General features: G+C 53.1%; 1 long non-coding RNA gene and 1 other non-coding gene across 2 annotated transcripts in view; one reads left to right on the forward strand and one right to left on the reverse strand.

The window, feature by feature from the left end:
* Positions 1-267: 267 nt before the first annotated feature.
* LOC140692504 (U6 spliceosomal RNA) lies at positions 268-376 on the forward strand. Its single transcript, XR_012068073.1, has one exon. It is a non-coding gene; the product is annotated as a U6 spliceosomal RNA (small nuclear RNA).
* Positions 377-2,333: 1,957 nt separating this feature from the next.
* The window catches only part of LOC140692494 (uncharacterized), a 22,991-nt gene continuing 16,840 nt past the window's right edge, over positions 2,334-8,484 (reverse strand). Inside the window, exons 2-4 of the long non-coding RNA XR_012068064.1 lie at positions 5,192-5,276; positions 4,875-4,984; positions 2,334-2,590 (exon numbers count right to left, since the gene is read on the reverse strand). This is a non-coding gene — a long non-coding RNA (uncharacterized lncRNA). The remainder of the gene's footprint in view (positions 2,591-4,874; positions 4,985-5,191; positions 5,277-8,484) is intronic.

An 8,484-nucleotide genomic window follows, 5' to 3' on the forward strand; every position in this document is an offset into this window, starting at 1 on the left:
TCTGAGCGGCTCCCCCGAAAACAGGCCCGAGGATGGTTTCCACAGGAGCTGTTGTGGCCATTTCTCTGACGTTTACCTCCCGTTGTCCAGCTTCCGTCTGCAGGGCTTCAGGAGACGGAGCGTTTTCGTACTCAATGATGCCAAGGCAAAAGGGTGAGAGAAAATGGGAAACATTCGTGGAGAGGGTCCTAGGCAGATAGTGGAGGCAACTAGAAGACCTTCAGTCTCCGGGCTGGCTTTCAGGTTGAGACAAAAACCCTAAGGAAAGCGCTTGCTGCCACAGCACATAGACTAACATGGGAACCATCCAGAGAAGATCAGCACGGCCCCTGAACGTGGACGACACACGCCCATGCGTGAAGCGTTCCATAGTTTTAGTGAAGTCAGTCACCCAGGGAAAGACAGATATCCTATGCCATCACTTCTAGGTGGGATCTGAAAGTAAGTCAAGACACCCATCCATACATAAATAACTCCATTTTAAAAAGACTCCGAGGAACCTATTTACAAAACAGAAACAGACTGGACTCGCAGACATGGAAAAGAAACCGATGGTTAACACAGGGGACAGGGTAGGGTGGAGGAACGGGGTAAGGCGGAGGGATAAATCAGGAGTTTGGGATTAGCAGATATAAACCACCCTATACAAACTAGGTACACAAGTAGGTCCTACTGTCTAGCACAGGGAACTATGTTCAATAGCTTGTAATAACCTATCCTGAAAAAGTATACGTGTGTGTGTGTGTGTGTGTGTGTGTGTGTGTGTGTGTGTGAATAAGTGAATCACTATGCCGTACGTCATAAATGAACACAACATTGTAAGTCAACTATACTTCCATTGACAGAGAGTTCCTACAATAAGCAGGCAGACAGACCGACAGACCGTCAGACAGACAGGCAGGCAGGCAGACAGACAGACAGACAGACAGACACACACACACACACACACACACACACACACACTGTCTGTCTGTCTGTCTGTCTGTCTGTCTCTCTCTCTCTCTCTCTCTCTGTCTGTCTATCTGTCTGTCTCTCTTCTAAGGGTGGAGAAGAGTTTGCTGAGCTATTTCGGGGGCCCGCTCATCCTAGTTCCTATCTCCAAGTTGGTTCAAAGTCCAAAAGGCCGTCAAGCACTTAGTCAGATAGGTCCCTCGAAGAATACCTCCCACATCACGATGACAGACTTCTTAGGCCAGCCGAGAAGGTCCTTCAGTTCTGTGCCCATCTTGGCTCTAAGTTGATGTCAGTCCTCCAGGATCCAAGAAAGCCACGTTGGAAAACAAGTGGTGATTTTGATGGGACAGAAGATCAGTCATTTGGGGGGCGAAGGGTGGGGTAGGGAGAGATACCAGCCTGTCTGTCTGTTTTCATCCAGTGTGGGAGCCTTCCCAAAGAGATAACTCGAGAAGAGAGAAACGGGGAGTTGACAAAGAACACGTGCGGTGGCGTGCCCTCCCCCCACCCCAGGAGAAGGCCAAGCCAGAAGTCCCTCCGGATGGCGGGCTCTGGACTCCGGCTTCCAGGGGAAGCGATATTTTTTCCTCCCCATTTCAGGCCCGGAAGAAGAGGGAGAGGCAGAGTGTCCTTCTCGGGCATCCGTTGTTTCTGAAGCACGCTTGTTGCCGAAAGATCGGCCCCCGTCCCCGATGAGCCCAAGAATCCAGAGACGAGGCCTTGGAGCTTAGAAGAAAAGAGGTCATTTTATCGCTCTGCCGGGCAAAGGGGATTCACAGCAGGCTAGCGTCTTCAAAACTGTGTACCCACCTTGGGGATGGAGTGGGTGGGGTGGTTCTAGAGCCATAGCTCAAACAATCAAGCATCGATCACCATCCACAGAATCGTTTTCTCATCAGAAGACTCAGCATGGTGTCACGATGCCTCCCAGGTGACCCATTCTATAGAGGCTGGCGGTTAGATCTCATTATCTCATAAGCACTCAAGGTGTGGCCTTCTTGGTCACTCAGGCTATTTTGTCAGGTCAGTAGTCCCGTGACCGACCGACCTTCTCCTCGGAGAAGGACTCAGAGACCCAGCACGATGATGACTTGCAATGACTGAAATACAGTAGAAACAGTAAGATCGATAGCTTCCAGTTTCAACAACGGGCCTGGAACCGTGAGCAGCAACCGGTCAGTCAGAAGAGTCGACCGTTTTAAGGGCGAGCATAAGAAACCGAATGACACCCCCCCCCCAAGCAAATGAATGAATGAATGACCTAATGATCCTCCCCTCCTCTCCCCCCCCACCCCCGCCCAAAAACGAAGCAATCCGTTAGCCTAATTCCGGCCATTTTATTCATCCTCCTTCACCCTGAAGCCCCAGTCAGCCACGTGCCACAGTGGTCTGTTTTCTGGTTTCCTCCACCACCCCAACCCCCACCAACGACCACCCCGCCAACATCCCCCCATGCCCAACCACCACCCCAAGCGCGGGACTGGACGGGGGTGCTGGGGGCTGAGGGGGCGGCGATGGCGGCTTGAGGTGAGGGTGGGGAGTGTTCCGCCCAGATCGTATAGGAAGCTCAAACACAGCTGCAGTACGAGACGAGATGGTAGATTTCTGTGAGTCCTCCCTCCTCTTAAAATCCTTCCTAAGGAGGAGACAGACAGAAAGAGAAACATCACCCTCACTCCCAACGCCTCCTGTGCCCTCGTTGCACCCCAAAACAACAACAAGAAAAACAAAAACAAACACAACCACAAATAACTCGCTGTCCCTGGGGAAGAAGGTTTCGATGGCATGGGGATATCATTCTAAACTTCATTCCCTCTTCATCACATTTCATGGAAACCGATTTCAATCTATGAGGCCCTGTGAAGGTAGGGGTTGGGGGGTTAGGGAGGAGGGAGGGAAGGGAAGGGGGGGAGAGAGAGAGAGCAGAGGAGAGGAGGGATAAAAGGGGAGAGGACAGGAAAGGAGAGGAGGGAAAAGAGGGGAGGGAAGGGGAAGCGAGAGGAGGCGAGGGGAGAGGAGAGGAGTGGAGGGGAGGGGAGAAGAGAGGAGCGGAGGGGTGAGGGGGGAAGGGAGGGGAGAACAGGGAAGAGGAGAGGAGGGGAGAGGAGAGGAAAGAGAGACAAGGGAGACAGACAGAAAGGCACACGCGTGCGTGCGCGCGCGCGCACACACACACACACACACACACACACACACACACACACACACACACACACAGAATAGCGAAATGGAGAGAGAGAGACAGAGAGAGACAGACAGACAGACAGACAGACACGGATCTAGGTCAGGGAGACTACACATGGGTATTCTTCTGAGTGATTTTATGTGTTTTCTCAATCGCCACCTATGGAGATAAAAGTCGCTCCCATAAGATGAAGGGAGTCCTTCTGCCACTGCCCCCGGCCCCGCCCTCCAGCACCGCTTGTGTTTGTCAGGGATTCCAAGCCAAAGCACGTGGAGGAGTGGGAGAGCTTCCTGGCGGCCCAAGGGGGAGGAAAGTCCGGCAGCATGAGAGAGGTAGTTGGCACGGGGAAGCTGGAGGCAGGCTGACGAGAAGATGGGTGAGGGGGCAGGGAGGAGGGTTTCCCAAGTTGGAGAGCCAAGACGAGGGAGGGGAGCCGTCGGTGGTCGCGTTCTGACCCCAACCCCGACCCAGACTGGAGCGGATCCCTGAAAGGAGGCGGTTCGGGCTCTCCGGCCGAGAACGCCCCTCTCTTCCTCTTTGTGCAGAAACACCTTCCGCGGACCGAGAAAGTCCATCCCGAGACCCTCGTCGGAAGAGTCCTTTCCAGACCCATCACGATCCTCCTGGGCCAAGGGGTCCAGGGGATGGGGCGGGGCCTCCATTCGATCCGTCTTCCGTCCGTCCATCCATCCGCAAGATCTTGAATATCCATGTAGGATTCCGGATGGTAGCAGTTTTCCAGGATCCTCCAGATCCTTGTAAGACCTCTCCTGGCAGATTCGACCTCTAGGTCGTACCGCGCAGCACAGGGCACTAGATTCAGTCCCTCGGGACGAGGGTTCCTGAAAAAGACCAGGAAAAAGAAGAACACAATCACTATGGTGTGCACCAGCCAGAAACCAGCACAACCTCGTCACTCTAACAGACTTGCCAAAGGCGGGGTGGGGAGAGAAAGTCATAGGATGGCTACCATCCCTCCCACCCCCACCCACCCCACACGCCAAGCCCCCCAGCCCATCGTCATCCCTGCTCCCCCTCCCCCTCCCCCTCCCCTCCATCGACGCCCGCCTCCCGCTTGTACCCCACTCCTCTGAACCCAGCACCACCCACCTCGGCCTGGACGTGCTCGGCTCGGCTCGTCCCGGCCCGGCCCGGCCCGGCCGTCCGGCCGACTTCTTCGCAGTGTCTAAAATAGCGCCCGGCCGACAGGCAGGTGGCACACGGCACCCGGCAGGGGAGCGAGCGGGACGGTTCGGGATCTCTGGGCGGCGGGGACACGCGGCCGGACAACCAGGAGCACGGACGGCCTGGCGTGCGTTTCTCCGCTCGGGGGGCCTCGACCAGGGACTGTGGTACGGGGAACGGGGACACACACACACACACACACACACACACACACACACACACACACACCCCCACCCCTTCACCCCCACCCCCACCCCCACCTCTGACAGCTTTCATTTGTTTTCGGCCGACCGTCCCTCGATGAGGTACAAGTGTCGGGGCTGGGGCTGGGGCTGGGGGGGGTGGAGTTCCTCCCTCCACAACGACCCCACACGGGCTCTGTTCCAGTCACCCGAGTCCTCTTCCAAGTGAGACCACAGGCCTCCATCACCCGGCGTGAGCACTCGGGGGAAAAAGTCACCATCCTCATCGCTCCGCTCCACCTCTACACGTGAAGAACAGTTCCCAGCCCACGCCACTCAACCCCACCCCACGCCCCAATGCCACCCACCGCAGTGGAGAGAAACGAGATGAATCCACAGACGTCCATCCATCCGATGAAGAAACGGACGGCCCCATTCCAAGGAAGCATAGATATCTAGTCAGGAGATTCATCGAGTACTATGGAGGCGGTGGGAAAGGGGGGGGTGTTGCGGTGGGGAGGGCCTAGAGATCCAGCAGTACAGCCCGTGCTTAGCATGCAAAAAATAAAGGCCCAGGGTTCAATCCCCAGCACCTACTCTTCAAAAATAACCCGCGGAGAAGCAAGACGGCGGAGTAGAAGGACACTCGTAGCTCACCCTCTCCCACAAATACACCAAAACTCACATCGACGGACCCACTCGGCCAATCAGAGCACCTGCGGAACTCCGACAGAACACCGCCCTCTTCGAAAGACAAAGACGCCCAAAATCTGGTAGGAGAAAAGGAGAAAAGAAAGAGTAAAAAGCAAAACAGTGCGGGAGGGACCGGTCCCGCGGGGAGGGAGCGGCAGAGGAGGAATAGGGCTCGTTCGCCAAAACTGCCCCTCTCCAACGGAGAGGCCGACGGGACGGAGGGGGCGCCCCCGAGCCTCAGATCTACCCAGAGCACCCCTTGACCGACCGATCCAAGTGAAACGGGCACAGAGGGTCCCCGCGACACCCAGCCCGAGTCGCAGGCCGGCAGCCAGGGGCCGGGACAGGCCGCACGAGCCGGGCGGAGGACCGGGGCGGCGGCCGGGAGGGGATACAGAGCAGAACAACCCGCCCCCCCGCCCCCCCCCGTCCATGACGGGAAAAGAAAGGCAAAGCAACACGGCCGGTGTGCCCTGGGGGGAGGGGCGCCGTAGCCTCCGTCTCCTCAGATCCGCGGCGCCATCACCGGCGCTTCTCGCGAGAAGAGAGGCGGGACGCAGCCACAGCCGCCATAGCCTCTGGCGTGCAGCATGCGGGCGGGGGCGGGGCCGAGACTCGAATCCGCACCCGGGGGCTCCGCAGCCTTCTAGGCAGGACTGAGATTCGTTTACAGCCCGAGGCAGATAGGATATTTCTGCCCCGGTACCTCAGAGAACTTGCGCCACCATGACTAAGAAGGAGCCGAGTTTGGGGACGCAGCTAGGGGCGGGGCGGTTCCACGGTCTTCCCCGAGCCCACCTACGGAGAGGAGCGCCGCCGACCCGAGTCGGAGCACACAGCCGCACAGAGCAGCGGAACGACCGGGGCCGGGAGAGGGCGGGCGGCCAGCCAGCCACCCTCCTTCCCGGGAGGAACGCAGCATCCGACCGCGGTGCCGGGAACACGTCCTTCCCCCACCCCCCTTTTTTTTTCCTTTTCCTTTCTCTTTTTTAATCTCTCTTCTATCGGTTTTACCTTCTGTTACCTTTTTAACCTTGACTTTTGAACAGTCGTCTACGTTGACGGTTTTAATCCCTTTTAAATGTTTCCTTGAAAATCTTTTTATTCTTCTTATTTTTAAACATCCACCCCCTTTCCTTTTTCTCTTCTCTTGGTTTAGATCTCCTGTTATTGATTATTTACAGGTTTCAGATATCGTTTCTCGATTTTTTTTTCTCCTTTTTATTAAGGTTATTAAAAGACGTCTCAACTCGATCGCTCTTCTGCTTCCACTTACTCTTCTATTATTGATTACACAGTGTCTTCAAACCTTTTCTTTCTCCCTCCTTTTCAAATCCTGTGTTTTATCTCTTGTTAAAATCTGTTCTATTTCCGATTACCTTTTAAAAATTTACTTTTGAAACAGTTGTGTTTTATTTTCTGATCTTTTCTATTTTTTAAAGGCTTTTAGAAGACGTCTCAACTCGATCGCTCTTCTGCTTCCACTTGCTCTTCTATTATTGCTTGTACACTGTTTTCAAACCTTTTCTTCCTCCATTCTTTTAAAATCCGGCTCCCCCACCCCCCTCCCCCTCCCACCGTCTCTGTCTCTGTCTCTCTCTCTCCCCCTATCCCCCTCTCCGTCTCCCTCTATCTCCCTCTCCCTCTCTCTCTCTCTCTGTCTCTCTCTCTCTGTCTCTCTCTCTCTGTCTCTGTCTCTCTCTCTCTCTCTCTCTCTCTCTCTCTCTCTCTCTCTCCCCCCCCCTCTCCCCCCCTCTCCCCCCCTTTTAAAGTTTTATTCCTCTATAGGCTTTAGATAAATACCTAAACTCCTTAAGGACCACAATAGATAACTGATACTCCTTAAGCCACAGTGCCAGAGAGATAGGAGCAGCATGAGGAAGCAGAGGAACCACTCCCAATGAAAAGAGCCAGAGAAATTCCCTGAAAGCACGATCCACAAAATAGACACGGATGGCCTGCTAGATCAAGATTTCAAAAAAGGAGAGATCCAAGTACCGAAGGAACTCCAAGTGATAGTGTTTAGATGTATACTGTACGTCAAAAACGAAATCGAAGCTCTAAAGAAGAGTCAAGGAGAACTGGTCAGCTCATTGGCTGACATGAGAAGTGGTCTAAAGGCTGTCCAAAGGAGGCTAGATCACGCCGAGGAGCGAATAAGTGGCCCAGAAGACAGGACAACAGAAAGAACCCAATCAGAACAGCTGAGAGAAAAACAAATAAAGAACAACGAAAACAATCTCAGGGACCTACGGGACCATCGAAAGCGTGCCCATCTACGCACAATAGGGGTTCCAGAAGGGGAAGGAAGAAGCAAGGGGGTCGAAAAGGTATTTGAAGAAAGCATGAGTGAAAATTTCCCAGCTCTAAGGAAGGAATCCGATATCCAAGTCCAGGAGGCTCAGAGGGTGCCAAACAGGGAGAACTCAAACAGACCCACACCGAGACCTATCCTAATCCAGATGGTCAGAGTCAAGGAGAAAGCAATGATCCTAAATGCCTTTAGGCAAGAGAAAAACAAAGAGTGAGTTCCAAGGGAACCCCCATAAGGCTCTCAGCGGATTTCTCTCCACAAACACGTCAGGCCAGAAGGGAGTGGCAAGATCTATTGAAATTCCTGAATGAAAAACAAAACAAAACAAAACAAAACAAAACAAAACAAAACAAAACAAAACAATGCAGCCTAGGATACTCTATCCAGCAAAGCTATCCTTTAGAATAGAAGGAGAGGTAAAGAACTTCACAGACAAGCAAAAACTAAAAGAGTTTTGCAACACTCAACCCATGCGAAAAGAAACATCCACAGGTCTACTCTAAATAGAGAAGAAGCAGGACGGTACAAACATGAGACACTCATCCCCGGAAAGGTGATCACTACCGTTCATTCCAAACAGAATAAACACAAAATTGTAAAAGAAGACATCTAAACCATCAGGAGTGACAGAGGGAAGCAAGAAAATAGAGAGACTTTTATTTTCCCCCCTTCTCCTTCCTTTCTTTCTCTTTGAAACGTTTTGTTCTCGGTAGGATGGGCTTGAGATTCTATTACTATCTGTTTCGTACAGTTATAGTCCTAGGTGAACAGATTTCCAAAAAAAAACACGAACGAACGAACGAACGAACGAACGAACAATACAGAAACAGACCGACAGATTACAAACTTGAGGTTGTCAGGGGTAAGGGCGGTGGGACGGGACTGGGATCTCCACATGTAGAATAGATAAACACGATGGTACCGTGGAACACGGGGAAGAAAAGTTAAAAAAAAAAAATCAAATAAGCCAA

Source organism: Vicugna pacos, unplaced genomic scaffold, assembly GCF_048564905.1.
Source record: "Vicugna pacos unplaced genomic scaffold, VicPac4 scaffold_7, whole genome shotgun sequence".
Lineage (NCBI taxonomy): Eukaryota > Metazoa > Chordata > Mammalia > Artiodactyla > Camelidae > Vicugna > Vicugna pacos.